The sequence below is a fragment of the Macaca mulatta genome, chromosome 12, assembly GCF_049350105.2.
Source record: "Macaca mulatta isolate MMU2019108-1 chromosome 12, T2T-MMU8v2.0, whole genome shotgun sequence".
NCBI lineage: Eukaryota > Metazoa > Chordata > Mammalia > Primates > Cercopithecidae > Macaca > Macaca mulatta.
In genome coordinates, this window is record NC_133417.1 from 140,246,816 (window position 1) to 140,270,574 (window position 23,759).

At 52.2% G+C, this 23,759-nt stretch overlaps 1 protein-coding gene across 18 annotated transcripts in view; it reads left to right on the forward strand.

Annotated features, from left to right (window-relative positions):
* The window catches only part of SH3BP4 (SH3 domain binding protein 4), a 104,148-nt gene that overhangs the window by 45,046 nt on the left and 35,343 nt on the right, over positions 1-23,759 (forward strand). For 7 of the 18 annotated variants that reach the window (XM_077956084.1, XM_077956085.1, XM_077956080.1 and 4 more), the window contains one exon: positions 12,868-13,060. The gene's annotated coding sequence lies outside the window, so the exon portion shown is untranslated. 18 annotated transcript variants of the gene reach the window in all.

Here is a 23,759-nt window from a genome sequence, read left to right on the forward strand (position 1 = left end):
CCCTTTCTGTTGCCTCCCGTGGAACGTTCTCACTCTTCTGAGAAGCCGGGCTAGCATCTCATCCCCGCCCCAGCAGCCGCAGGACAGAGCCCAGGCTGGCTGTCCTCTCCTGTGGTGTGTGCACAGAGGAGGGATTGTTCTCACGTCGCAGGAGGTTACCTGCAACGAGATGGGGACGACCGGTGGTTACGGGTCACCCTCCCTGGGGCGTCGGGGGGAGCATTTGTCCTTGAAACACGCTGGCAGAAAATGTTCCAAGGAAGCCTTGGCTGGTGTTCGTGAGGAAGAGCTGGATTAAATGGTGTTCTGGTAAAATGAGGAAGAGCTGGATTAAATGGTGTTCTGGTAAAATGTTCCTGGAGGTTTTCTTGGCTGTTCTTGGCCTTTATCGTCCTGGTTGGCAGTAGAAGGAACAGCCTGCTTTGTAAAGTCGGTTGGATAGGATCGCCTACCTCGTAGGGCACAGCCTCCATTTGCTTAAAAAGCAACATACGAGTCTTTCCCCAGCAAGCAGAAAGGATTGATCTCAGTAAACGCTACATTTGGATGCTCAAGGCCGAAGGGGGAGTTGAGAAGCCGCGGCTCACAGTGGGATTCCTGTTTGGGCCATGTTGGAATTTTAAAAACCCTTCTAAGGAAAGCAGGCAGCTACTTGCACGGTTTCAGGTTTTTCTTAAATCCTGTAAACTAAGGGTAACTGACTGGATTTTGTTTAAACTTCTCCCCCCACCCTTTCTGTCCTGTCTCTTTGTTTTCCAGTATCTGCCTGTGCCTTAGGGTGGAGAGAAGGTTTGAGACATTCAGGAGGAGGCTCAGGGCTTTTCACAGTGACGTAAGGAATTCAGGGGTTTTCTGGTCCTAGGGTCAGTCCTCCGCCCACTGGGGCCTCAGCGACTTGAAACACTTCAGCCCAGGCGGAGGCCACCAGCAGGCCTTTCCTTATAAGTGCAGCCCCTGGCCCCAGAGGCTGTGGTCTCTTTGGGCTGCGGTGAACCCTCCTGAAAGGCGTCCACATTCCTGGCATTCTTTTGGCCTGGCATTGGTCAGAAAGCGGGGGTTTCTAAAATCAAAGGCGAGTGCTGCAGCTTGGTTCTTGTCTAGATAAACTGGAGAGACGTGGGGGTTCTTGTCTCTAGATAAACTGTGCAGCGTGGTTCTCTGGGGGCCCCCACATGGGCTCGCCTCGCTGGACTTCGCATTTGGGGCTTTGCCAGAGGAGGCCCCATCCTGAGCAAAGCAGGAGAAGGTTAATGGGGGTCCCTCTTGGGCTGCAGCAGTTCCTTGGGCGGCACGCATGTGGTTTGCTTTTTCTGACCCTGTGCCAGAGTTACTGGGGCAGCAAGATGTCTGGAAAGAGAAACGGGAGGGTGGGACGGGTGTTGCCATCCCACGGCGGTGCCCGCTGGTCTCCATGGCGGGTACACAGGCTTCCGGGAGCCTGGTGAGGGAGGTGCACCTAGACTTGCCCCGGATACAGTGGGCGGAGCGTTGCATGCGCCTCTGGGTGAAGTTTAGGGGTGCTTGGGGGCGTGGGTCCTCACAGCAGTTAGAGACCATCCACAGGCCACGGAGCTGATTTTCGTTTTGCCTTGTTTTCCCAGAGGCATACATGCAGTGTTTTCTTGGTGCCTCTGAATAGTCACAGTCTGATTTGCCTGGGGGTCAGTGAGAGACAGGGCTGCCCAGGGTTTCTGTTTCCGTGCCCTGAGTTTTGCCCGTGGCAAATTTTGTGATTTGCATGTAGTTCCCCCATCGTGGGTTCAAGTTGTTAACCGGTTCCTGCTCCCGTGGTCATCACCGTCCAAGGTAATTTATCCTGGTGCCTGATGTCCTTCAGGACAAAGGAAGCAGCAGAAATGCTCCCTGACTCAGTTTCTGAGACCAAAACGACTGAGGAAAACGGAGGCCTGCGGCAGAGGACGACCGACTGCTCCTCCGGGGAGTGTCAGCCAGAGGACAGAGCTGGTGCGGAGACTGAGGCCCCACAAGGCCCGCCCCTGTGGTTGTTCCCACCATCCCACTGATGGCTGGGAAGGGTGAGCTCCAGCCCCCCCGGCTTCAACACCCACCCTCTGTAGTTGTGTCTGTTCAAGTCCTGGGAACACCCTGCCTGTTTCACAGATGAGAAACTCATCTCAGAGTACTCAGAAACCCAGACTACTTCATTCAAGTTCAAGTTCAGAGGGTGATTAAGAAGTATCAGTGGACTGGGTACGGTGGCTCATGCCTGTAATCCCAGCACTTTGGGAGGCTGAAGCGGGCGGATCACGAGGTCAAGGAGATTGAGACCATCCTGGCTAACACGGTGAACCCTGTCTCTACTAAAAATACAAAAAATTAGCTGTGCATGGTGGCGGGTGCTGTAGTCCCAGCTGCTTGGGAGGCTGAGGCAGGAGAATCGCCTGAACCCAGGAGGCGGAGGTTGCAGTGAGCCGAGATCGTACCACTGCACTCCAGCCTGGGCGACAGAGCGAGACTCTGTCTCAAAAAGAAAGAAGTCTCGGAGCTTAGCCTGGAGTCCAGCTGCATTTGTGTGCCCCCTAAACCACTCCGTTCCCTTAGCTTAGCTGGGTGCCTGGGGCGGGGGGGCGCGTGAACCACGTGGGCTGGTACCACACCCCCACTCTAGACTGGCCAATGGGAATACATTGTGAGCCACAAACAGGAGACGTAAAAATGAACAGGTAAACATGATTTTTTTCTTAGGACTGTAAATTCACATGACAGTTGAAAGTGCAGTGAAGAAATGGGTGGTAGTAGAATCACCCACTCTCCACAGGGCAACTGGCCACGCCGGCTCTGCCTGGGCACCTCCTGCCTGGACCATATGGAAAGTCTTTAGCTGTCACTTCAGACTGAGGGTCTCCTAAGTTCCTAGCCCTGTGTGCGTTTGGTGAGCTTTTTGTTTGTTGGTTTTGGTTTCGAAGTGAAAGTCACATAACGTCCAGCTGACCACTGCAGTGGGCATTGAGCGCATTCTTGGTGCTATGTCATCTCCACCTCTGTCTCGTTTCAAAACTTACTCATCACCCTGGAAGAGCACCCTGTACTCGCTATGTCACCACTCCCGCTGCCCCTGTCCCTGCCTCTGGCAACCACTAATTGGTTTACTTTTGAGGTTTGCATTGGGTTAAGTCCCCATGGCCTTCAATCTGGGACAGTGATCCTGGCTTTCATACATCCTTGGGACAGAGAAACTAAGGCCAGTGTCCTTAATAGCATGACCAGGTCTGCTTGGACTGTCCATTGAGGTGACCTGCAGGCACTGATTCTGCACCTGCCAAGGCCTGACCTCCGGGTTATCAGCAGATAATCCAATGGAGGAGAAGGGCACTTGAGGCCATGTAGTGGCTGAACGGGACTGTGCTCAGCGTCTCTCCAAGCCTCTGCATTCCGGTGACAATGTCCGCAGGGCCTCAGTGAATAAACCATTGCCAAGTGCACATTGGTGAGGCCATCAGCCACTGAAGGGAAGCTGGGGAATCTGCACGGAGGAGAAAGAAACGTGAGCCGCACTCCCGGCGACACACTGGACTAAGAACGGCACCTGCCTTCTTAAGAGGCTTGTTCTGTGGTGTCATAACTAGCCTGCCTTACACCTCTCTCAAAGCAAGCATGTCGTGAGTTCACAGGAGGGATTTTTAACATACTTGAGGCTGTGGGGACAAAAGATGTCAGTCAAAGAAAGACTCCACTATGATTTATTTCAAGAGCCTTTGAATCTCTTGCTGAAATCTGCTCCCGTTTGGAAGAACCTTCCCATCAAATCAGAAAAGCCCTGATTTTCCTATCTCTGTGCTTGGAGTTGTCCCCCACCCTGTTGTTCGTTCATTCCTTAAAGTTGTCTGGGCTGACTGCAATTTCAGAAGGGCACCTGGATGTATTTCATTCTTGGGTCCGCAAAATACCTATGCAAAGAGCTTCTGACTAAGCATAGACAGATTTCAATTATTGGCACAATAGCATGTTATATAAATGAATTTCCTTGGACCTCAGTTTCCTCTGGCAAAGATGGAACCTGGGTCTCTGAAGGTTCTCAAAGACTAAAAAGGAATTGAAGATACCCTCAGACTTGCTCAGGAAGAAAAGGGGGCAGGATTATTGGAATGATCCAGAAACAGAGCATAGTGAGTCTTCTCAAACTTTGAGAAATGAATTGGCCATCAAAAATTATACTTTCCTCTCACCTGTGGGGCTGGCTCCGTCACCTGGCCTCTGCTGCTCACCACCAGCACACACCTGGCCCGGGAGTGGCCGCCAGCCAAGGTGCAGAAGCCCATTGCAGGACCTGCCCTTGGGCCGCTTTTGAGTTTCTGAGCATCCAAGTCTCAGTCTCAGAAGTAGCTGGTTGGGCCAGCTCAAGCTCTGGGTCTGCTGTGGATTGATTCACCTGTACCTGGTCTCCACCGCTGATCCATCTGGGGAGGGGTGAGGCCATAGGGGTTTCCGGGCTGGGGGTGTGCCTGGGCCAGGCAGCGACAGCCACTGGGACCCCCAGGCAATCAGGGAAGTATCACTCATCCTCAGCTGGGCTTCTCTGCAAGCTCCCTCCCTCCTTCCCTTCTTCCTTCCTTTCGAAAGTCCCCACAACCCCATCACTTTAAGCAAGTCCTGTATCCTCTCTTCTCTCATATGCTTATGGAGGGCCCCCAAGCCTGAGCTGTGTGGCTTCACTCTTATGTTATTGATGTGACCAGGGGGGCCACCCCTGTCCCTGACATTTCATTCATGCTATTCTCCCATGCAGGTTGCTCTCCTGATCTGGGCCCCGCCCTTTGGTTCCAGGGGATAGGAAGGTCAGAGGAGGGATTAGCATGATCCACTGGCCAGAGTCAATAACATGAGGCCCCTCCTTCCAAGAAGTCAGCAAGAGGCTTAGCCAGAAGGGGAAGCCTGGATCTTGGGGTCGGGCTCTGATCCTTTGTCTCTGAGCCACTGACACAGAGGACGTCAAGCTGCGATGTTCATGTCCCCGTTGCATGGAGGCAGGTCCTGGAGCCCCACATGTGGTGTGCCCAGAATCTCCTTTCCACTCTGTTGGAGGGCCAGAGGGACTTAAAGATCACGGAGCCCAGCCTTGCATTTGGCAGAGGAGGAAGCAGAGACATAAAGGCCAGGGACTTGTCCTGCATCCTACCCTCCATCTGGTGCCCCACACACTGGGGCCTGTCCCCACTGCCAGCAGCCTCCATGTGGTCTCTGCCTTTTTCTGCACTGGTGGTATCTCCCAGTTGCCCCAGCTGCTTGTGGGCAGGCGTCACCTCGTTCTGACCCCTTTCCTTTCCCCAGGCAGCTCTGGACTTTGCTCTCAGTAAACACAACTTGATTCTTTTTCTTGTTACCTTGTCATTGCCCATAAATCCCGTTTACACGGTGCTCACTTTTGTGTCTGAGCTGGGGCGTACAACCTCATCTCTGCCTCCAGTTTTTGAGAAATTAATTATAAACAGTGTTGACAGAGGCTCTGGCTTGACCTGGGGCATCTGCTGCTCTTCCCAGCCGTGGTCTTCTGAAGGTAACTGTTATCAGTAACAGAACAGATGTGTTTATCCTGGGCTCCTGGGCCCTTGGCGTGGCCCTTTGAGAGGGTCTGTGAAACCCCTAAAACTGCATGCAGAACTTTACAGGTGGAGGTGGTTTTCTAAAGAGAGGGTCCAGAGACTTTGTCCGATTCCTTAGAGGATTTGCACCCTCAAAAAAACGTTAACAACCTCTGAGCTGGAGGCAGGCCTCAGACAAGCCTATCGCACTTGGAGATAAGATAAGCCAAGGTGGGACCTAAGGGGCCTGAATGGGGCCTGAATGTCGTGGCTGGAGTGCACAGCTGAAACAGAGATGACACTTGACAGAAACCAGAGTGTAAAACTCTCCTTCCCTTTATGTAGCTTTTATTTCTTGTGCTTTTCATTAAGTACATATATTCTTTGCCCACTTGCAGAACAGGGAAGACCTGGCTTCTGAACATTATCTTTAGGTTTTTCATTGAATTTGGTCTTCTTCTGAACGATACCTGAGAGTCAGAGGTGCTCCCCTAGATAGGTTAATAGAAACCCACAGTCCAGGGCAAGAGGCAGCATCCAGGGAGCCCGTGGAGAGGTGACTGGAGACGTGAGTCCTCACGAATCGTTCGGGCTTCCTGGTATTCAAGCCTGGGCATTTCAGTGCTGCATTTGAAGAGGAATTATGAATTGGCTCTCAAAGGAGGGTTAGGTGTTTTTTTGTTGTTGTTTTTGCTTTTTGTTTTTTGTTTTTGAGATGGAGTCTTACTCTGTTGCCGAGGCTGGAGTGCAGTGGCGCAATCTCACCTCTCTGCAACCTCCGCCTCCCGGGTCCAAGTGATTCTCCTGCCTCAGACTCCAGAGTAGCTGGGATTACAGGTGTGCGCCACCACACCTGGCTAATTTTTGTATTTTTAGCAGAGACAGGGTTTCACCATGTTGGCCAGACTGATCTCAAACTCCTGACCTCAGGTGACCCACCCGCCTCGGCCTCCCCAGAGTGCTGGGATTACAGGTGTGAGTCACCACACGGGGGCCAGAGGGTAAGTTTTTAAGTGATGCAATTCTGGGGCCATCGTCAGATTTGGCGAAAAGGAAGCTGCGGGAGAGAACTGTTACTATGCAGGGTTTGAAGAACTCTCCTGCAGGTTTATTTTATGTTTACATTGTGCACAGTGGTTTATAGATTGCCAAGCTCTCTTGGGTTTGTTATGCTGCATAATCTTCTCAAGGACAGGTGGGTTGAGCCAAGTATTCATTAGCAGCCTCGTTTTGCAGATGAGGAAACTTGTGCCTCAGAGAAGCTAAACAGTCATCAAACCAAGGTCAAGTCGGATGCAGTGGCTCACACCTGTAATCCAAGGGAGGCTGAGGCAGGCGGATCACTTGAGTCCAGGAGTTCAAGACCAGCCTGGGCAACATAGCAAAACCTGGTATCTATAAAAAATACAAAAAGTTAGCCAGTCGTGCTGGTGACACTTGTATCCCCAACTACTCAGGAGGCTGAGGTGGGAGGATTGATTGAGCCCAGGAGGTCAAGGCTGCAGTGAGCTGTGATCACACCACTGCATTGCAGCCTGCATGACAGAATGAGACCCTGTCTCAAAAACAAAACAAGGAAAACAAAAAGGGTCAGGCATTTGACAGGGATGGGCCTAAACAGAAACTTCTGATCCCAGTGCCATGACATAGTGTACCCAGAGCAAATGGGCTGGGTTCAGATCACAGAAGGCCACACAAGATTCCAGAATTGTCAGCAGAGGGAGGAGTTGGCTGACAGTAGCAGATTCCAAGGACGGCCCGGATGAACCTCTAACGGGAATGCTGATTCCGTTCTGCCTTTGATCTCTTGATTTCAAAAGAACTTGAAGTAACTTGAACCTGGCTGCCATCTGCCCAGGCATAGATGTGTGCCAGGAGGCAGGTCTGCATCTAAGTTGCTATGAAATAGTTTGCCCAACTCGGATGCTACGTTTCTTTAGAAAATCTTCAAGCTAACACACGTGAATAGGCTTCTGATCGAATAAACCCAGGACTTTGGTGGATGGGGTGTGGCTGGCAGCAGGGCCAGTGTGGCCCTGTCCTTTCAGTCCTCCATAGTGGGGACCCGGGAGGTAGAACCCAAGGGCTGGAACCAGTGTGACCGAGGAGAGCTCTCCTCTGGCCAGGGCCTGGCGTTCAAACAGCAGATTCTGGGGTGGACTTCGATCCTACAAACCCAGGCCATGGAATCTAGGGTACCAATGTATTCATTTGACAGGAAGAAAGGGGCTACTTTGGAGGTGCAGATAATGCGTCCTCACTGTACAGGTCAGGGACATGAGAGCAGAATGAGGGCTGTTTACAGTCTGTTTACAGTTTGTTTCATCTGCTGAGAAGCAGACCCTGTTTTCTTCCCATTTTGCCGGCACCTGTGTGTAGCCTGGACTCTGGAACTAAACTATCTGGTCTTGGGGGTAGAGGGGGTCGAATCTTGGTGAGGAACAGTTGCATGGCTCTGCTCGCTGACCTCTGTTGGGCCCTAGTTTGCTCATCTGTAAAGTGGGAGTGAGAAGTCACAGTTATGGGCGTGTGACGCCTTCCCAGTCACACTCCTATGCAGGGAGATGTGGCTCTGGCATACAGAAGCTGAACCTACAGCGATGGTGACAGAGGCTAGAGGCTGGGGGACTTGGAGTGTCTGCATCCAGTTGGCTCCAGGGATGGCCCCAGCCCTGTCCTTACCTCGGTGTGATTTTAGGGGCCACAGTCTGTTCCTATTTTTTCTTAGCTGGTTTGAGTTGGGTTTTTAGAGTCCTAAAACCCACCCAAGATGGCCCTGGGTAACTGCCCTCTGTGGGGTGTACTGCTCCAGTGGGACTGCAGGCTTTGGGGCTCCCTGTTAGCACCCCAACCGCTCCCAGCTCCTGGCTGTCACTCGGTGAAGTTTGCCACGGCTTCTCCTGTTGGTGGCGTTGTCCCTGGGCCTGACTGACTAGGGACCCTCCTAACTCCTAACTAAACATAGGTTTTCTTTTTCTCTGCTTTAGTAGTTTATTGCTCATAATTAAAAAAATGCTGTCCGTGTCCCAGTTATTTTTAATCAATGTATCTTTCCAGACTGTTCTCTGTGCATGTGTATAATATTTTAGCCCCAGATGGGTTCCTCGTGGGCAGCTTCTTAAGGTGTCATTGCCTGTAGTGGCCTCGGTGGCACTGGGCCTCTTTAGAGTGACTTTGCTTCTTTATCGGGTTTCATTATTTTTTTAAAAATTATTGAAATGAAGTTCACATAACATATAATTTACCATTTTGAAATATCACAATTCTGTGCCGTATAGAATATTCACAAAGTTGTGCAACCACCACCTCTATCAATTTCCAGAACGTTTTTTCAACCCTAAAGGGCCCCCATTAGCAGTCGCTGCCCCTCCTTCCAGCCCCTGACAGCCACTGCTCTGCTGTTGGTGTCTATGGATTCCTATGGATTTGTGTATTCTGGACATGACTTATAAATGGAACCATACAGTATGTGGCCTTTGGTGACTGTCTTCTTTCACTGCAGAGTGTTTCCAGGGTTCATCCACGTGGCAGCATGTGTCAGAATCCCATTCCTTTTTATGGCTGCATAATATTCCATTGTATGGCTATATCACTTTTTGTTTACACTTTCATTCGTTGATGGACATTTGGGTCATTGCCACCTTCTGGCTCTTTTGACTGGTGCTACTAAGATTCATGTATGATCTAATTCTATTCTAAGAGCTGTCTTCTCTCATTCCCAAGTTCTTGGAGAGGTCCCAGGCTTTTGATTCCTTCTGCCCCATCCCATGCCTATCCCCAGGATTTTATGGATCTCCCAGGAGCTAGGGCATGGTCTGTTGTTGAACTCGCTGTTGGCATGGACCTGCAAGGGTCGCTGTCATATAAAGGCCTGTGCTAGGTGCTCTCCGCCTGCAGATCGCCCTGGGTGTTAACACAGGAATGCGAGGAAGCGCTGCTTGTGGAGAGCAGGGTAGTCAACAACAGACCTAGACCAGGTGTTTGCCCAGGTGTCACACAGGAGGCTTGTGGTGAAAAAGCAGCTTCCTGGGCCTCCCCCGTGCTGGCCATGTCTGTCTGTCTGTCTGTCCCTCCCAGCCCTGCTGTGCTGTTGGCCTAGGGAGTGGTCTGAATTGGCTGCACCCCAGGGGCTCCTCTGCCTTCTGGCTTGCGGTGGAGAGGGAAGTGTCAGGGGAGCCCCTCGTCTGGGGCTGACTCCAGCTCCCCTGGCTGGGGGTCCCTGTCTCCCCCAGGTTCCAGTAGAGGCTTCTCTAGCATCACTTCCCCCTGGGGTCCCTGCTCTGTTGTAAATTGCCCCTTTCCTGTTGGGACCTTTGAGTGGTGTCTCAGCCCGACTGAGTGAAGATCTCCAAGGCAGGCTCAGAATCTGCATTTCAGCAAATCTTCCCCTGACACCATGAACCCCTCAGAGTTGCTGAACCCCCGCCTCCACCACCCCACTTAGTTGTTGATCTCGGCTTCCTTGTGCCCAGGCTACAGGCTGACCTCTCTTGTGCTTCTGCCTTTCAGAGCTTCAAAGGAAGCGCTTGTTTGCTGAACCCTCCCAGGGATCCAGGCTTTGCAGGTTTCACACACATCTTACAAAATGCAGTGGGGGCAGAATGGGAGGAGAGCCGGAGCATGCTGGCTTTGGGAAGGTGGCCCATTATAAACAAGCCAGCGCTGGCCGTCCCAGGGTCCCAAGCAGGCTGGCTTTGTGGGGGCTGCACACAGCCAAGCCCTCTTAGCTCCTGCAGTTGGCATCCGCTGTTGCGTGCCTGCCTGTGTTCCTGGCTGTGGGAGTCGCCAGGGGCAGGTTTTGATCCCTGGGTGAGTAGGAAGCCCGCCCAGCCCCTGCCGCTGTCTGGCCCCAGCCACTCATCCTGGGCAGGAGCCGCCTGTCCTGGCACGGTGCTGGGCTGGCTGGAGCGGAGTGACCTGAGAACGGGGCCTGCTTTGTACCCAGAGCACACGCTGGCCACAGCTTTTCTGACCTAGCGAGCGGGATGGAAAAAGGACAGCAGGTGGGAGATGGGAGTCAGCCTCGGTCTCCTTTGTCTTCACGGGCTTTGTTCCGCGAGGCTTTTTTCTGACCTGCCCTTTTCCTTTGGGATGGGCATGGGTGTGTTCAGAAAATCTCAGAGTGGCTCCTTGCTGCCTGGGGGGGTATCATACGCATTGTGGGTTTGGTCAAGAGTGGATCCATCAGAAATCTGTGGGGTAGCATTTTGTTTTAGGAAATGAAGCATAGTGCCTTTTATTCCTAGTGGATTTTTAGCTGTGATACAAAAGCATTCCCGGAAGGAAGCCAGCGGATGAAGGTCCCGATGGTGCTGGGCTGGACCACAGGACTCTCAGAAGCAGAGGGCCTGTGCTCTCAGGGGCCTGTGTCCTCAGGAGCCCGTGGACTCAGGGCCCCCGCCTCGCTCTGCTTTGCCAGGGGCCGCCCAGCCTAGATTTCTGCTGGGCCAGCACCCTGCGGGCTCTCAGATGAGACTGGCAAGGCCAAGGGCGTGAGGCCTGTTCCCAAATGGAAGCATCCGTCTGTGCTGCTGCACGGCTGCCAAGACCCTCCAGCTCTGACCCTCCACCTGGGTTTTGCCTGGGGGTTCAAAGAGGGGCTGGGTTAGGGGAGATAAAGAGAGGGGGACCAGGGCAGGACCTCAGTGACAGCAGCAACATGGCTGATGGTGCCTGGTGTTTAGTGATGAAGATTGGGGGTGCCACGCTGCATCTGTGTGTCCTTAGACAAGTTCATTCTCTAAATCCATTCCATTTCCTCTACTCATCGGACCTGCTTCAGAGACTTCAATGAGCTGACGGAACGTTTAGCACAGGGCCTGGCCGTGGGTAAAGGGTGTCGTCTTCTCGGTCAGGATGGAAATGAATTCCATTTCCTAGGGTCAGGTGAACCCACATCTGAGAAATCAGGTAGAGGGGAGGGAGTGGAGGCAGTTGAGGGGGAGAGTCCAGGTGAGACATGTGAGTCCCTACAGAAAGGCAGGGGTGGGGGGCGCAGAGGGGAGCTGGTCAGAGATGGAGAGACAGCAGGTGGGGTCCAGAGCAACTCCTCCCTGCTTCCTCCAGGTTGCAGTGGAGACCAAATGGCCTGAAAAGCCCCAGATACTGACTGACCCTTTACCACAGGGCTTCTCACCTGGGGCGACCTTGCCTCTCCCAGCCCCCCAGGGACATTTGGCAATGTCTGGAGACTTGTGGTTGTCATCACTCAGGGAGGAGGGAGGAGGTTCCAACCGGCATGGGGTGGGTAGAGCCTGAGGACGCTGCTGCACATCGTACAGTGCCCAGGACAGCCCACAGCAAAGGCGGATCCGGCCCCAAATGTCAGCAGTGGTGATACGGAGAAATCATTTTCCAGACAAAGTTTGCTGTTTCACCTAGAGAACCGATTGACTGGTTTTGGAGGAAGGAGGAGTTTAGGATGAGGGATTTCTGGGCGCTGCCACTTGCTATCTGGGGAAGAAGAGGCCAGGCGTGCAGTGCTAGAGAGGCTGTGGCCATCCTGAGCCCGGGCTGTGGCCATCCTGAGCCCGTGGGGGCAACTGTGGGTGATGCTGAGGAGGCAGAGTAGAGACAAGGTTTGGGCATCAGGAGAGATGCTCCTAGCCATTCCCAGGGTGGACTCAGGCACCTGAGGAGAATGTGCCAGCGAGGAGACCAGCAGAGCAGGGATGGACACCGGAGAGGTTGGACATCAAAGACAGTCAGGGGAGGGGACTCTTTGAAGGAGGCCAAGAAGGACCAGCGTGGGGGGTGGCCGGTGCCCTGTGAGCTGCACCCCCATGGGAAAGGAAGAGCCGCAGCTGGGTGGCTCGGAGGTTTCGGAGCTGTCAGGAAAGCTGCTCTGGGACGTGGCCCTCTGTGTGGCCTTCCTCTCCAGCCTGGGTGGGAACAGTGTCGTGAGCTGTTAGGTGGGAGCTGGTGCCCGGAGAGGTGTGGCACAGCTTGAGGGGCCACTGCAGGATGTATATAAGCTGAAAGAAAGAAGGCCTGTTTGCCAGCCTCGCCTCGCAGCTCAGCCAGCCTGAAGCCCTGGGCTGGGACAGCCCCTTGATGGGAGGGAGGCCCTTTGATGCAGCTGGGGCTGTGTGGTCGCCTGGCATGAACTCTGGGCTGCAGCCTCCCTGCAGGGCACCAGGAGGGCCGGAGAGAAAACGCCAGGAAGAACCCGCTGAGGCCTGCTCAGGAACCATGGCGAAATAAAGCAGGGGCGGAGAACGCTTGAGGTGCTGCCTCTTGTACCGCTTCTCCTTGTAGGTGGTTATTTTCTCCTGATTCTGTTTTTGGTACCCTCTGTGTAGAATAATGCTCCTTCGGTACTTTCTAGTTGGAGACAAGAAAGAAGCTTCTCCAAGCTCCCCTTGGTTCTGGCGGTGTCCTCTGGCTCTGGATCACTCTTGGTGCCCTTTCCAAGCACCTCTCCCTACGTCACTGTAAAAACTCCAAGGCAAACAAGCTGTGAATTATCAAAAGGCCACTGGCCTCTGGGGAACTCATTCTCCTGCTCGGAAACCTGTTGGGTAAGTTTTGTTCCATTTTATCTCCACCTGGTATGGGCTTGTAGCAGAGGCCCTACTGAAAAACGGGGTGATTCACACACTTTGCTCATTTATGCTTTGCTTTAAAAAAGAGAGCAATGGGAGCAGCTGGCTGCTGCCTGCCTGTTTTTGTCTGACTGCCCTGTTACCTCTACCGCACCAACACAACACTGGGGTTCCAGCTGGCTTGCAGGGGCTGGGCGGACGTTTGCCCAAGGGACAGGTGGAGGGACAGCTTGTGTTCTCTGGGACTGTCTAGAAATCAGCTGATTTGCATAAGAGTGTTTCCCCATAGCTGAGAGCTAAGTGTTCATCACTGACCCATTGGTGAGTTTGTTTAAATAGAAATGGTTCCGGGTAGAATATACTTGCTACCTTACCACCTGAAGGACTATTACTTGGGATAAGCAGGCTTCCTGGAGTGCTGTCTGGGCCCTCCTGCTGCCCAGCTCCCCTCTGAGCTCTGCAGGTGCCGTCTGGCCTGCAGCGTGTATCTGTCTGCTGTGGCCTCCACTCTGCAAAGGCAGTTGGCCCCTCCACTTCCAAGGAACAAAACTCAGAGGCTCACTCCAGTATGGCGGGATGGTTGAAGGGACCAAAGTGTCACTGAATGGACCAGAGATAAGAGGATCTTAAAGGAGAGTTTGAGAGAGGGGCCGTGGTGTGCCTGGGACCCTGGAGGGCGGAGCTCCTAGGTCATTGCGTCCAAGAGTGCTTTGGGGATTCAGCTCCTTCCGTTGGCCTGCATTATTTCTCAGCTTCTCGTCATGTCTCTTCTCTCTCTCCTTGGCCTCTCTCTGCATCTGTCTCTGCTCTTTGCTAGTTGGCCCGCCTTTGATGGTAACTGTTCTCTGGGGTCCTGCCCTTGACCCTTGCCTCCTTCCCATATCCTTGATCTCATCCTCTCTCTATGGATCTCTCCCCAAAAGTCTATTCCAGATCTAATTGAGATTTACCTCTCGCTGCCAGAGCCATGTGTTTGCTCCTCCTATGGGTACCCCACATTGGCATGTCCAGGAGAAAACCCTCTACCTTCCTTTTTCTCCATGCTGCCCACATTCAGCCTATTTTGGGGATCCCAGCTAATAACGTCTTTGTTTGTGGTTTTCGCTCGCCACCTCCATGTCACCCCCAGGCCCTGCCTCTTACTCCTGGGCAAGTGTGTTAGTCTCACCTCTCCTCAGACCCTCCCTGCCGTGGTGGTGATGTTCAGTCACCTCCTTCTGGTGAGTGCTGGAGCTTCCTGGAGGGTCTTTTTCGGGGTTACCGCCTGCTTATCTACCCTTCATCCCATCCCTGGAGTCCCCCAAACTACGTAGGGTGTATCATCCCCTCCTTGGCAGCCTGACTTTCAGATTGGAGACCCCTCCCCATGGTGCACACAGCCCCTGTGGCTCCCACCCCAGGTTTTCTCTATAAACCTTGAGCCAGTACACCTTCGCGCGCAAGAAATGATGGGTGTTTCTGTGAGCCCCCTTTGCTCTGTCCCTGGGCCCCCTGCCGCCACTTTATCTCCAGTTGCCTGTCTGAGTCTTGTGGTGCTGACCTCCCGTACTGGGCCCAGCCTGCTTCGAGGAGGCCCGCAGGGCAAGGTGCACACAGGAGGCCTCAGAACTACTTGGTCTAGCTGTTTGGTGGCTGGAAAACCTTGGACAAGAGGCTTGGCTTCTCTGCATCTCGGTTTCCTCCTTTGTGAAATAGAGGTCATAATCCTTATCTGTCTCATGGGGCACTTGTGATACACAAATGAATTAACACATTGAAAGCACTTAGAATGGTGCCTGACACACACCCAGCAGCCAACGAATGTTGCTGGGCATACTGGTTCCCTAGGGCTGCTGTAACACAGTGCCAAGGACTGCGTGCCTTAAACCAGAAACACATTCTCAGTCTGGAGGCCGGAGCCTGAAAGCAAGATGTTGGCAGTACCATGTCTCTCCAAAGACTCTAGGAAAACCCTTCCCTGCTCTCCAAGGAGAACCCTTCCTCCCTCTCCTAGAACCCTTCCTCCCTCTCCTAGAACCCTTCCTCCCTCTCCTAGAACCCTTCCCCCTCTCCTAGAACCCTTCCCCCTCTCCTAGAACCCTTCCCCCTCTCCTAGAACCCTTCCCCCTCTCCTAGAACCCTTCCCCCTCTCCTAGAACCCTTCCCCCTCTCCTAGAACCCTTCCCCCTCTCCTAGAACCCTTCCCCCTCTCCTAGAACCCTTCCTCCCTCTCCTAGAACCCTTCTTCCCTCTCCTAGAACCCTTCCTCCCTCTCCTAGAACCCTTCCCCCTCTCCTAGAACCCTTCTCCCTCTCCTAGGAAAACCCTTCCCCCTCTCCTAGAACCCTTCCCCCTCTCCTAGAACCCTTCTCCCTCTCCTAGAACCCTTCCTCCCTCTCCTAGAACCCTTCTTCCCTCTCCTAGAACCCTTCCTCCCTCTCCTAGAACCCTTCCCCCTCTCCTAGAACCCTTCCTCCCTTTCCTAGGAGAACCCTTCCCCCTCTCCTAGAACCCTTCCCCCTCTCCTAGAACCCTTCCTCCCTCTCCTAGAACCCTTCCTCCCTCTCCTAGAACCCTTCCCCCTCTCCTAGAACCCTTCCTCCCTCTCCTAGAACCCTTCCCCCTCTCCTAGAACCCTTCTCCCTCTCCTAGGAAAACCCTTCCCCCTCTCTTAGAACCCTTCCCCCTCTCCTAGAACCCTTCCTCCCTCTCCTAGGAGAACCCTTCCTCCCTCTCCTAGGAGACCCCTTCCTCCCTCTCCTAGAACCCTTCCTCCCTCTCCTCGGAGAACCCTTCCTCCCTCTCCTCGGAGAACCCTTCCTCCCTCTCCTCGGAGAACCCTTCCTCCCTCTCCTCGGAGAACCCTTCCTCCCTCTCCTAGGAGACCCCTTCCCCCTCTCCTAGAACCCTTCCTCCCTCTCCTAGAACCCTTCCTCCCTCTCCTCGGAGAACCCTTCCTCCCTCTCCTAGGAGAACCCTTCCTCCCTCTCCTAGGAGACCCCTTCCTCCCTCTCCTAGAACCCTTCCTCCCTCTCCTCGGAGACCCCTTCCTCCCTCTCCTAGCTTCTGGAGGTTGTTGGCAGTCTTCATTGGCTTAAAGCTGCCTTCCTGCAAAAAATGTCTGCCTTCATTGTTATGTGGCCCTCTTCTGTCGGGGTCTCTGTACTGGATTTAAATTTCCCTCTTATAAGGACACCAGTGATTGGAGTTAGAGCCCATCCTAATTCAGTGTGACCTCATCCTGGCCACATCTGCAAAGACTCTATTCCAAAATACGGTAAAATGTACAGGTACCAGGAGTTAGGACTTGAACACATCTTTTGGGGTGACTCAGTTCCACCCATAACAATGACTCTTGCTGTCTTCCCTGGATCATAGTCTCTTTGATTTCACTCGTCTTTGCCATTTCTGTAAACCTGCTGGGGTCAGCGACAGTCTTGCTTTTCTTTGTATTCCTGGCAAAGGCTCAGTACCTGTGTATTTAGTGAATGTCCTTCCTCTCGACTTAAATTAAGGAAGACTGCAGTTCTGATAACTCTGGTTGTCAGAGCATATGCCTGTACCAGCTGGAAATGAGAAGGATATGAGCATAAGATGTCTTGCTTTTGGGAAGCAGCCCCATTCATATAGAAGGAGATGGATGGGAGCCACCCCGAAGCCCTCTGTGCAGTTGACTAGTGTCCATTGAGCGGTTGCTGCTGCATTCCAGGCTGTGGGTGGGGGCTGGGATACTGACAGACAGACACAGCCCTTGCTGACCCAGAGCGCACAGCTTGGCTGGATCGACACACAATTCAATAAGCTGTTACAATAAAGTGATTAGGTCCTATTAGAGGGAGAGCACGGGGCTGGTGCCCGCACACTCGGTGTGGACGCAGGGAGCAGCTTGTTGGTTTAAACACTCTGGCATCTTCCCTCCAGCTGCTCATGGGTGTTACGGGGCACTGACGGTGGCTCAGAGCACTGGGAGGGACAGCCGGCCAGAGGAAACACAAGAACAGTAACTGGAAGGGGAAGGGCCCTGACCTCGGCAGACCATCTCCTGGGTTTCTGCTGCACACGGCACAGTTCAGTGATTGACAGCCACAGCCAGTGACCCAGCGTCTTCACCCCACAGACAGGTCATGCTGACCAGGCTCCATCTACACAGGTCGAGAAGGGTAGTAGCTACAAATGTGTCCTGTAACGTTCTATAAACGGGAGCTGAGGGGACGCCTGAGTTGTCTGCCAAGTTTTCATCCTGGTTGTCATGTTTTGATCATTGTACGTCCCACCTAAAGAAAGCACGCCCTGTGTCTGAGTGGGGACAATGACCAGCCACACTGCAAGGGAAGGCTCTTCCTTTTACTGCCGGTGACCCGTGTGCCTACAGGCCTGGCCTGACCCCAAGCCTCGCTCATAGTTCCCCTCTTTCACCTGCCCGGCCGGCTGGGCTGCAGTGCCTGCAGGGTGCACTGGCCTGGCACCAGCCCATGGCCCTTACTGTCACCCACCTTACTCCTCGGAGTGCATTACACACTTGTAACCCCAACACGCGTTTCCAACTCGTGCCGTGCCATCACCCCAACTTAGTCTCCACTGTGGTCCAAGGAGCAGGAGGAAGGAGATGGGGATGAGTTTTTAATATTTTACCAAGGATCAGGTGAGAAAGCCAAGGACTATATCAGACGAGTACACAGGCCTCTGGGAGCAGAACTGGCCTTTCTGCGCCTCGGCTGTGGGGCTGGAGGCCGGATGCTGAATGTGCATGCTCTCTAAATGCAGATGGTGACACAGCTTTTCTCCCAGGCTGTGGAAACTTCAGCCCACTCGTAATAAAAAGAAATGTTTCCAAAACAGCCTTTCTGTTCCCTGGTCTTTTCCCAGAATGACTCTCTTGAATCAGCAGAGGTGAGAGGCAATTGTGAGAGAAGACACATTAAAACCCTAAATGCCGACTCGCCGGGCACATCTGGCCAGTGTGGGAAGGGAGGAGGTCTTCAGGCCTCCGCTGTCTGAGTGGCCTCCCCGGCCTGCATGGTTCGCTGCCAGCCCTTCCTCCCTCCTGTGCAGAAGGTCCGGCCCGTCTTCCCCATGATCACGCAGGAACCTTGTGTATGGAGCCGTTCCCCCTTCTCCAGTTGTCCCCCATGTCTCTGGGCAGTCCATGTACTTCCCAGTCCTCCTGCAAGCTGGGATTTCCCACCCTTGGCTGGTTTTCACTCAGCTCCTACTAGCTGCTGGAAATTTCTCCTTGGAGTTTGATCTTAGCGCTGTGACTAGGGATGGGCATTCATTTGCATTAGTAATTATTTTGTTCGTTGGTGCGTATACTGCTGCAGACTAGTTGGGCCCCACCAGGAGGAACTTGATTTTCTGGGGAGATCAACGCTGCCTCGAGAGCTCCCAAGGTAACCGCTGGGCTGAGAACAAGGGGGTTTTGCCTGCCGTCTCTTACAGGGTCTCCGTTCTGCTCTGTCCTTTTATTCCCAAGACCCTCCCCCCATTTTCTAATGGTTTGAGTGCATTCCTAGTTAATCGCAATGTTCAGGTAGCTCCAGTATCTTAGTGAAAGCTAGCGTGAAAGCCCCAGTGATTTGATTGCCATTAAGAAATGCCTTTGCGTGGCTCTTAAGGTGACGTAGCAGGATTTAGTAAATTGCACGGTGGATATAGAGGTATAATTACCCGTTGCCTGCCGACGTCAGCCTGATCCTTCAAGAATGGCGAGCAGGATCGGGCGATGCCGGATAGTTTGGGCTCTTAGGAAAGTACACTCAGTGAGCGTGGAGGCTGGCCGAGTTTCGCGGTGAAGGCCTCGTGCCTGTGTTTCGGGAGCTCACCCTCTGTGTGCTCTGAGTCCGCATCGTGTTAGATGTGAGAGGCACCCGGGAAGCAGCGCCCACACAGCGTTAAGGGGAGTGAGTTCTGAGAATAGGGATCTGCGTCCGAACCTTCTCGGTTTTAGCCTTTAAGGAAATGTTTGTTTCCTGGGGCCGCCGTAACAAAGCACCACCAGCTGAGTGTCTTGCCCGTGGAAGTCTGTTCTCAGCTCAGGAAGCCCAATGTCCACAATCAAGCATCAGCAGAGCTGTTCCTCCCGAAGCTGTGAGGGAGAATCTGTGCTATTCTCCACTCCTGGCTTCCACTCCTCAGCATCCCTTCTTGGCTTGCAGTTGGTCACCGTCTCACCGGGTCTTCACATCACGTTTCCTTGTGTGAGTCTCTCCGTGTCCACATTTCCTCCTTGTATAAATGAGGATGCCAGTCCTACTGGATTGGGGCCCCCCAGTCACTTCATCTTAACTTGATCATCTGCAAAGACCTTCTTTCCAAAGACAGTCACATTTACAGCTATTGCGGATGAGGACTTCAGCATCTTTAGAAGGGACAGAGGGTATTAAAACAATGGGAGCACAGTGACTTCTCAGTATCATCCTCTCCAGGGCCTGGTGGCATTTAGGTTTTAGCCAAAAGGCGCTTGTTCACAAGCATTTCTGTGTTATCCTTTAACCCCTTGTTTGGGCCTTAAATGGCTCAAACAAATGCAAATAAGGTACAGTGAATATTGCTAACCCTTCACTAAGCGCAGCCCATAGTTTCCACAGCTATCAATGGAGGGAAAATTTAGTAACTGAGCAGTAGTTAATAAAGAAATCATACTACCCAATGTAATGAAGCACCTGTTAACCCAATCTGGTGTAATTCTTTGCATTCCAGACCACACTGGAACATTTGGGAAGCAGCAAGGCTGAGTAAAAATAAGTGTGTCAAAGAAACTTTCACAGACTTTGAGCTCTTGCCACCACGCCCAGCTAATTTTTTTGTATTTGTAGTAGAGACGGGGTTTCACCATGTTGGCCAGGATGGTCTCAATCTCCTGACCTCATGATCCACCCACCTCTGCCTCCCAAAGTGCTGGAATTACAAGTATGAGCCACCACAACTCATCTTTTCATCCGTCCTGTCTGTCTGTCCATCCATCCATCCGTCCGTCCCTTCCAAGCTGATGCAGAGATGCGGGTTTCTGTCTATGGGAGATGGGGATGCCACCTCACACTTCCCCCAAGAACGAACCACGTTGACTTCAGAAGATACAGGGAACACAGAAAAAAATTATAAGCAACAGCGTAAATCATCCAGATCTCAATTCCTGCAGTGAGTTTCTGTTTGCTTTCTTTTCTTTTTTCCTTTTTTTTTTCTTTTTTTGTAGCTTTCTCATGTACCCAAAGAAAATTGAGACCATGCTGTAATATTGTTTGGTAAAATACTCTAAGACTTAATATATTCACATTTCACATGTTTTAAAATGCTCTCCTGGCTGGGCGAGATCCAGCACTTTGGGAGGCCAAGGCAGGTGGATAACGAGGTCTGGAGTTTAAGACCAGCCTGGCCAAGATGGTGAAACCTATCTCTACTACAAATACAAAAATTAGCCAAGTGTGGTGGCAGGTGCCTGTAATCCCAGCTACTTGGGAGGCTGAGCCAGAGAATTGCTTGAACCCGAGAGGCGGAGGTTGCAGTGAGCTGAGATTGTGCCACTACATTCCAGCCTGAGCGACAGAGTGAGACTCAGTCTCAAAAAAAAAAAAAAAAAAAAAAAATCCAGTCCTAAGCCATATTAATGGCTGCTTGGCATTCTGTCATCCATAGATCAGACTTTAATTAATCAGTTTCACCCTTGTCTGTGGGGTTATCTCGAGCTTTTGTGTCTGGCTTCTCAGAATGAATGGCTGGGCATAAGTAGCTTTATCAACACGGGTGGGCATTGATATTTCTGCACACGTGCTTATCTCCCCTGCCCTCCAGGGGCCCAGAGTCATTCCCTGGGTGCCATGTGTCAGGCCCCCTCCCTTGCCTTTTCATATGGGTGGAGTGTTATCAGTGTTAAAATCCCTTTCAGGAAATTAGAGGCAGTGCCACATTAAATCTGTAATGAATTATTTTAGAATGTTGGTTTTAGGTTGAACCACATCAAATGGTTGATATTCAACCAGTTTTTTTGGTTCTTTCTAAAACACAGCAGGACTCTTGGTGGGTCCACTGGAGCAGAAAGCACTGTGGGTACCTCGTATCTTGGGTCCTATCAACACCACCTACATAAACATTCTGTGCGGAAGTGAGACACAGGCCCTAATTCCGGGGACCTGGCAGATCTCCATGGCCCAGGGAGAGTGGGGGCAGACGAGAGCTTACAGGGTCTTGGATTACCTGTGTTCAAGGGTCTAAGTGGCTTATGGTGTAGCCAAACCCTTGGTGCGGGGCAGGGAGACTGCAGGAGGGAGGAAGCTGGATGAGGTGATTGTTTCCGGTCTGAACTCATTTCAGACCATGGCCCTGAGTTCATTCTGTAGAGTCTGGATGCTTGCTCGGAGTGAGGTGCAGTTCCAAAAACCAGGGGATTGGGCAGGGGGCAGGTAGAGCAATAAATGAAACAAAACAGCAGTGCCTGTGCCTATTTTAGTCTCGTGGGGAACAGGTACAGGCTGTCTCTCCCAGGCCAGTGTGCAATAGCCAGGTTCAGGCCTCTGGGCAGGTGAGCAGGAAAAGCTGCCACTTCCCTCTTAAACACCAACATTAGTTACCAAAGCATCTAGCATGATTCTGGCATCAGCTTGCCTTCGGGGAGGCTTTATTGAATAGGTAAATCATTCTTCCACCCTTCCATGATCTTTGCAAGCAAAAGTTCCTGAAATTTTTGATCAAAAAAGATACGTATTATTATGACTATTGTTTCCACAGTGAAGTGCTTCTGGGAGAAAGGGAGGCAGGACTGGGGTGCTCTGAGGGGCCCCTTTGGTGTGTGATGCTGTCTTTGGGTTTCAGTTGTTTTTTTTTTTTTTTAACTCATTTTCCTGAGTGACTAAGTCATATCTAGCGCTGTTCTGGGAATCCGGGCACATCTGGGAACAGGGAGTTTGTTCATGGAGCTTACCTTCCAGAGGGAGCCAGGAAATAGACAAGACCTGAAGACAGAGTTGATTGAGGTAAGTCATGTGCCCTCCAGAAAACAGCAAAACCCGCTGAGCAAGGCTGCACTGGTGAGTGGTCAGATCCGCCTTTCTGGCACAATGGCATTGGCCTGAGATCTGGGTGGCAAAAGTTCTCAGCCAGGTGATGTTCTGGAGCAGGGCTTGCCTGCCAGAGGGAACAGCCAGTGCAAGGGTCCTGGGGCAGGAACAGTTCCATTGTGCACCAGGGAGGAGACAAGGACAGGCAGGGCCTCAGGGCCTAGTCAAGAGGTGAAATTTTGTTCTGAATGCAGCGAGATGCCCCTGGAGAGACTTAATTTGTTGAAAGAGCCCTGGGTGCCCTAAGGAGAATGGTTTCGTTGGTGGGTGGGTGGAGGGAGTAGAACCAGGGAGCCCAGGCGGGAGGGCGCTGCAGGGCATCCAGGTGAGTGATGGAGCACATGGCCAGGAGCAGGTAATAGAGAGAGGAGGTCAGACTGGAGTTCAGTGACGATCACACTGACTGGACATAGTGGGCTGGATTGGGGGCAGAAAAAGGGGAGAGATGCAGGGAAAGCCTCTTGTGTGAGGATGATGGGCTTGACAGCGGGAAGGGTGATTTTGTTTTTTTTCTTTTGAGATGGAGTTTCGATCTCGTTGCCCAGGCTGGAGTGCAATGGTGCGATCTCAGTTCACTGCCACCTCCGCCTCCTAGGTTCAAGCAATTCTCCTGCCTCAGCCTCCCGAGTAGCTGGGATTACAGGCATGCACCGCCACACCTGGCTAATTTTGTATTTTTAGTGGAGATGGGGTTTCACCATGTTGGTCAGGCTGGTCTCAAACTCCTGACCTCAGGCGATCTGCCCGTCTCAGCCTCCTGAAGTGCTGGCATTACAGGTGTGAGCCCCCGCACCTGGCCAGGGAAGGGTGAGTTCTGTTGTCACCACTGTTTCTGCTGCTGCTACCTTCTCAATCTAGAAGGAGGTCCATTCCGCTCCTCCTTTTCCAGATGAGAGATCTGAGGCCAGAGTTCCCGGACTATACTCTGAAATTCTTAAAAAAAAAAAAAAAAAAAGAATCTTTAAAAGAGAGAAAGAAAAGCAAGTTACATGTTCTATATGGAAATGTTGTTGTAAATGACATTTTAATTGATTATTGACCAGATTATGAGAAAGAAACTCAAGCTGGAGCTCGTGGCCCCCCCGAGGGAGAGTCACCAAATCTAGGAAGATTCTTCTTTGCGACGTAAGAGATAGAACGGGAAAGGCAGTGAGACAGACGCCACTGAGCTGGGCAGACTCTGGCTTGCCTTGAAGCAGGTTTATAGGAATGGGTGTCTTTAAAACAAGATTTTAGTTGCTGAATTGAAAATGCCTAGATATAGAAATAAGTGACTTCTTGAGCAAATTCAGTAACTCATGCCTGTAATCCCGGCACTTTGGGAGGCCAAGGCAGCAGATCACCTGTGGTCAGGAGTTCAAGACCAGCCTGGACAGCATGGCGAAACCCTGTCTCTGCCAATAAATACAAAAATTAGCCAGGTGTGGTCGTGCATGCCTGTAATCCCAGCTACTCAGGAGACGGAGGCAGGAGAATTGCTTGAACCCGGGAGGCAGAGGTTGCAGTGAGCCGAAATTGTACCACTGCACTCCAGCCTGGGCCACAGAGTGAGACCCTGTCTGAAAAAAAAGAAAAGAAAAAATAAGTGACTTCGGTTTTCTAGCAATAATCTCCTGAAAATATAATCAGGAAAAAGAGACGGCATT